This window comes from Camelus dromedarius, chromosome Y (genome assembly GCF_036321535.1).
Source record: "Camelus dromedarius isolate mCamDro1 chromosome Y, mCamDro1.pat, whole genome shotgun sequence".
In the NCBI taxonomy this organism is placed as follows: domain Eukaryota; kingdom Metazoa; phylum Chordata; class Mammalia; order Artiodactyla; family Camelidae; genus Camelus; species Camelus dromedarius.
This window is the reverse complement of record NC_087473.1, coordinates 10,190,258-10,196,674: the sequence shown is the minus strand read 5'-3', so window position 1 is coordinate 10,196,674 and position 6,417 is coordinate 10,190,258. Positions and strand designations below refer to the sequence as shown.

At 34.5% G+C, this 6,417-nt stretch overlaps 1 pseudogene; it reads left to right on the top strand.

Annotated features, from left to right (window-relative positions):
• Positions 1-978: 978 nt before the first annotated feature.
• LOC135320350 (heat shock transcription factor, Y-linked-like) lies at positions 979-2,571 on the top strand (annotated as a pseudogene).
• Positions 2,572-6,417: the final 3,846 nt, after the last annotated feature.

Sequence of the window (6,417 nt, the reverse complement as noted above, 5' to 3'; positions counted from 1 at the left end):
TACTGTTATTTGTTTGTTTGTTTCTTTGTTTGCCCCTTAATGGAGGCACTGGGTATGGAACCCAGTAACTTGTGCATAAGTTTATTTATCAACATCATTTTGGAACACTTAACAGGAGCCACAAAGTGTGGACTATAAAGATGTCTGGAAAATTTTTTTTCTTTGTAGGGACTGAAAAACCTCTGAATGAAAGAATGGCAAAAATAAACATTTGCATGTATACAATAAGATTTTCTCTTTTGTAAAGTTAAATTAAAATATTAAATTAGATTCATTTTACTTATAATGCTGAATTACAATTGAAAAAAAAATTCCCCCCTTTGGGATTTCTTAAATTTGATTGATTATTTTAATCTAATTTTATTTTATAAATATTTACCTTTTGTTTATAAACATACCAAATAAACTGATATTTATTCTGCTAATTTTTTGAATATAGAGCTAATTAATGTAAAGCACACAGATAAATAACTACCTCCATATCCAAATCAAATATTTTTAATTTTAATTACAAATGATAATGAAACAGTTATAACATTTTTGTACAGTTTTTACACAAATTTCAATTTAAATTCCAAAACTTTAAAATTACTTTATTTATTTAGTGCATTATTTATTTTCTGTTCACCAATCTGGTATAAATTTGTGTACAAAAGGAAGGAGATTGGTTTTATTTCATAGACCCCAAATTTTATTTATTTAAAAAGATTTTGTGGGTATAATATTTGCAGATCACCCTGTAAAAATAAACATCCTATATGTTTCATTTTAACTGGATGAATGAGAAGTAATCACTGGCTGAAAGTTACACTTGGTTTGCTGGAGACCAGCCATTTTGTGATGTCACATCTTCTCAGGTTGAGAACCACTGTGATGGCCTAGCAGTTTATGTGTGCAGGCCTGCCAAAGCAGCATTTGAAGCTGCAGTGCTCAAAATCATGCAGATTAGAAAAGGAACTGTAGAAAAAGTTATTTCAGATGGCACATGTTTCTTCAGAAATTCAAGATGTGTCTCCTAAAGATGGACCAACTGGTTCAGGAAAGTCCAGTAGATCTCTATTGTGTGATCAAACAATCTCTGGGGAACTGGACTTGAGGTCTATGATTGAAGAAAATGCTTCTTAGACTTTGTGTGAAGAATCCTTGAGAAAAAGACCATGTTACACACATTGTGTCTCTGAACCAGATGAAGATAATGATTTTTGTTCTCTGACATTTCCAAGAAAACTCTGGAAAATGGTTTGGAGTGACCAATTTCAATCCATCTGGTGGGATGATAATGGAACTTCCATAGTGATTGATGAAGTTGTCTTTAAGAAGGAAGTTTTGGAAAGAAAGGCCCCTTTCAGAATATTTGAAACTGGAAGTATGAAAAGCTTACTTAGACAGCTTAACCTTTATCGGTTTAGTAAATTGTGGCAGAATTTTCAAAGATCTACTTGTCTAGCTGAATTTCTGGCAAAAGAAAAAGAAGTCTCTGTTTTAAGCAAGGTATTCATAAATTTTAGTCACCACTTCATAACTTATATAGAAAATTTTATTTTGTACATCAATCTATGGTAATATTCATGTAAAGCTAGATTTTGAAAATTGTATAAAACTACTAAGGCTAAAATTCTTTATTTTTTCTAAAATGAGTACAGTGCATTAAGTATTCAAGATTATGAGAAACTTTGCTAGCAGCTATGAATCTTATCAGAAATCAAAATAAAGGTATTAAAGCTGCTTTTAAAAAGGGGCATTCAGTGTTACTGCAAATGCTAACGTTTTTAATTTGATGACTATACTATTTAAATGTGTATTTTCCAAATAAGTAATTTCAAAAACTTGTCAGGAGTGTTCATATTTTGATGATATTATCTTTGTATAGTAAGTGTGAAGTATGAGGTTTTATACAGTAGGCTTATTTTAGTGTTGTATATTGGTTGAAACTATTACTAAAATCTTTCTCATTTGTTTGTAGCTGCAGTTCTATCATAATCCAAACTTTAAACGAGGCTGTCCCCGGCTTTTAGTGAGAATAAAAAGAAGAGTTGGGGTTAAAAATGCTTCTCTGGTATCTTCATTGGCTCAAGATTTCAACAAGAAGCACTTTAAAGCAGGGGATAATTTGGATAATCATAATTCTGATTTTGTGTCTGACACTAGAGGAGAAAGTGCAATTTTACCTTCTGAAATTTAAACATGCCTCTAATAAGAAAGCCTTCTACTAGCCACATAATTTGTGATACAAATACCCCGATGAGAGGTGACTTTTCTCCTGCATCATCAATGTCAGTTAGACCACCAGAAGAAATTGCAGTGGATCAATGTGCTATTTTAAATCAGTTGACCACTTTCCACGTGCTCTCACAAAGAAGCTACACTGAAGCAAATGGCCGTGTTGTGAATTTCATTACAATAACAACTTCCAATTCTCAGTATAGCAACTTATCTCCCATACAGAGCAATTATCTTGGACTGATGGTGGAGCCTTCTACTTTTCCAAATAAATATCACAACATATCGGCCAATGAAGGTCCTTTTTCTAACTTCAAGGAGAGAGCAACCCAATGTTTCAAGTGCCAGTGATAGCTGATATCAGCTAACTCTCTTTCACAGCCAACTCATCAGCCAACTGCAGTTTATGAACGTAAGTAATTATAAATGATCTACCAGAGGACTAAGAGTTTATGCAGGATAAAAAGATTAAAATTGATGTTGGCAAATGTCAACAAATATCTGCAATTTTCTCATTTGAACAATAAACATACATGTGTAACTGTGTTTCCTCGTTTTTTTTTAAAATACAATTTAGTAAATTGGGAGACTAAGTTACCATTTAAAGAAAAAAAGAGATATTTGATTGATATGATCAACTGATGGAACAATATGGGAGTAAATTTGAATAATTTCTTGTAAGGAAGAAGAGAAAATGGAAGAATTTGGGAAAATACTAAAATATTTAGAGAGGAAAAAGTACTAAGTGGCTTCTGGTTCATCCTGGAAAGCATTAAAAATGTTAAGGTAGGAATGGATGGAACAGGAGATAAATGCTGGAACCGGCCCAGGGATCATGGTCTCTATTATGTCATCCCTGGAATAATAAAGGTCACATGATGTAGTCTCAGATGGCACATTCAGCATGTGGTAGAATTTAAGAAGTAATTTTATCTATGGTCTTCTTTGTGCTGTTTTCAAAGCATTCAAATTTGTGCTTTCATATCCTCCCCTCAGGAGTCTACTCTATATTTTCTTGTGAATACTTTATGTTGCTTTTATGTTGCAGCCAAAGACAAGCTTACATCCTCAGGGTGACACTTAATGCCTTTACAAATCTAAGCCCACAAATTCAACATTGTTTAGTCATTTCTTTATAGATCTGGCATCTTACTACCTTGGCATATCTTTATGTTTCACTGTATCTGGAGATATATCCAGGCAAATGCTTGTCAACCATGTTAACTACAAACTCACAACTTTTGTTCCAGCTCATCCTTGGACTTTGGATGTCCTCCTTTTACCTACTTAGGCTTTCCCAGTCTCAGCACAGAAACCACCTCCTCCAGATGTTTTCTGTCTATCCCCTTTTCCTTGTCTATCTTGGGTACCAGCACAGTAAGCACAGCATATGCCACAGGATGCATTTTAATATTTAGTGAATGAAAAATACATGTTGACTTTAAGCAAAATCTACTTTCTGAAACAACAAAACTCTCATGGTTTTCAAATTATTTTGTTATGGTCTTTACTCTTCACCACAAACTAGCTCTTTTCATAACCCAAGGACTAGTCACACAATACAGAAAGTGGAGGTATGTACAGGACACAAAGTATTATTTTCTTCTTAATTCATGCCTCCAGGGGACTAAAGCATTCCATTCTCATTTGCTGGATATATTCATGTCTCTTCCTCACCCACCCAACCCAAAATAAATGATTCTCATCCCCATAATAATAACAATATTGTCTTCTAATTAATTTACTTCTTAGAATCATAGCTTTGTCCAGAAGGGATAGTGCCATCACAAACATTTAAAGTAGGTTTATACAACCCACATAAATTGTGCCCCTTCTAACCTTCACACAGGAAGTATCTAAGAGATACTATACCCTTACTTGGGTTGGTCGTTTTCAGTAACCAAATTGCAATCAAAAATGTGTGGACTAGAAAGTGTTGAGGCTGGTAGAATTAAAAATTTGTCCAAATGCAAGAATACCAAATTTCTGCAGATAGTAGGAAATATAAAATATTCATGGAAGACTGACTATTTTCCATTAATTTAAAATAAAAGGTGAAGCATTTTCAGAATGTGAAATGCCCTGTAATGCTGGAAAAATTGTAGGCAGGGTCAGGGAGCCTAAGTCTTCTGCTCAAAATCATGCAGCCAGTGTCAGCTAATAATACTGGAATGGCAATATTGAGTCCTGAAAATGTGTCACCAGTTGTGAAGAAAGCCTTTGATAATCTGGAGAATGGGCAAATGGACAAAGTTAAGCTCTAGCCACATCCCACCAATATGACTTTTACCAAGAGAAGAAAAGAGCCCACTTGCTGCAGGAGGACTGTTTCTGGGCAGCAGTGGTTTTTCCAACAGAAACATGAAGCTTTTAAGTTTGCCAGCTCAAATCTCATGGTGGCTATGTTGTTGTTTACATTAGCAGACTGGGGTTCAGATGGGCTGGTTCAGCAGCTAGTTTCCAGCTCTCTTATCAGACAGTGTGTCTTACCGTGATCATCTTAACAAGGTTCTATACTGGTAAGTCAAAAGCTACAGTTCAATTTCAAAATTAGATATCCTAAAGAAGAATATTGTTTGTTTGTCCATCTGTAGTTTTCTACCTGGGAAAATCTAGACTATTGGGAAAAGTACAAAAGTTTGCTGGTGCTTTGAAAACTATTCTCTGAGCTCTGCCCACTGAATTCTTCCCACTAAATACTACAAATCTGTCTACCACTGTGTGTATGTGTGAAGATTAATTGTTAAGCAGTAACTAAGTTTTATCTCATTTGAGTCATCAGTGAATTATTCTTCTTCATCTGGCAGGATCTCTGTGAATTAAGAGTTTCATTGAGCCAGCAGATTTTCTTCAGATCAGGAAGAGGTAGATTATATTTCTCCCAGTATACTAATTGTTACCTGTTCACTGAATCCCAAGTTGATGCTAGGGCTAAGCCATTGAATACTTGAACTTGACAAAGGCATATACATTCTGCAGTCCCCAGAGCCCAGCACAGGAGTGTGTCTCCTTTTTAAATTAAGCATGTGTCTAAGATTTTTTCTTTTCATTCTCATTGTTGATACAACTTATTTTGGCTTTGAACCCCCTTGACTTATTTATGGAGACTGAAACACAGACTTATTCCCGTTCACCTAGAAATTGCAATAAACTTTCTTTCCTTGGACTACCTGGAGCAGAGTGAGCATAGTCATCTGTTTGAAAGCAGTCCTCAGTCCTAATAATGCAGAACATTTACATTTCTTTGCCCAGCACTTGAGCAAGAATGTTTGTTGTTGATCACAGTGATTATCCTCACAACGCCTAATGCAACCATGAGAAAACACCACATTGTTATCCAAAATCAAGTCTTTGTCAGTATTGCATTGCCATTCCCAAACAGTTAAGAAGAGTTGGAGTTCTGAGATTTTACCATGCTGAGATTTTTAGCAACCGAGCACGTTCCTTCCTTGTAGATGCTGTCGGGGAGATGAGACCCTCGGTCAGATACATTGAACTTTATCACTCACAGCAAAAGCAGCCAGGGTTAATTTTATACCTATTCCCTAATCTCAGATGAATACACAGTGTAAAATTTTGATGCCTACAGAAGCAGTGGGCTGTTATCATGAAGAAAGTTTAAGTCATGGGAAAACACTAATTTTATTAGTATCTTTATGAATTATTTATTAGAATTCCTTATTAGTATCTTTACCTGGGATAAATACATCATGACTCAAGGTTACTTGCTGCAAAAACAATGAGAAATGGCATGGAAACAATGATCATTGCCTTTCCATTTTTCCTTTCACTTTTATTGAGATATAATTGGCATAAAATATTGTGTAAGTTTAGGTGCACAGGAAAGTGATTTGATTTACATGTATCATGAAATAAATATCCTAGAACTTTAGGGAGAAATCATTATCTCATTTAGATATAATGTTAAAAATATACAATTTGGTTTTTGGTTGTGATGAGAAATCTTATGGTCTACTCTCTTATCAACATTCATGTATAACATAAAGCAGTATTCCTTGTGTTTATCATTTTACTTTGTGGCCTCCCTGTAACATGTTTATTTTATGGCTGGAGATTTGTAACTTTTGAGTGCATTAATCTAATTCTCCTTTCCCAACCCCTGCCTCTATTAACTACAAATCTGTTTTTTTCTATAATTATGTTTGTTTGTTTTTGAAGTGTACTTTAATCTATAAC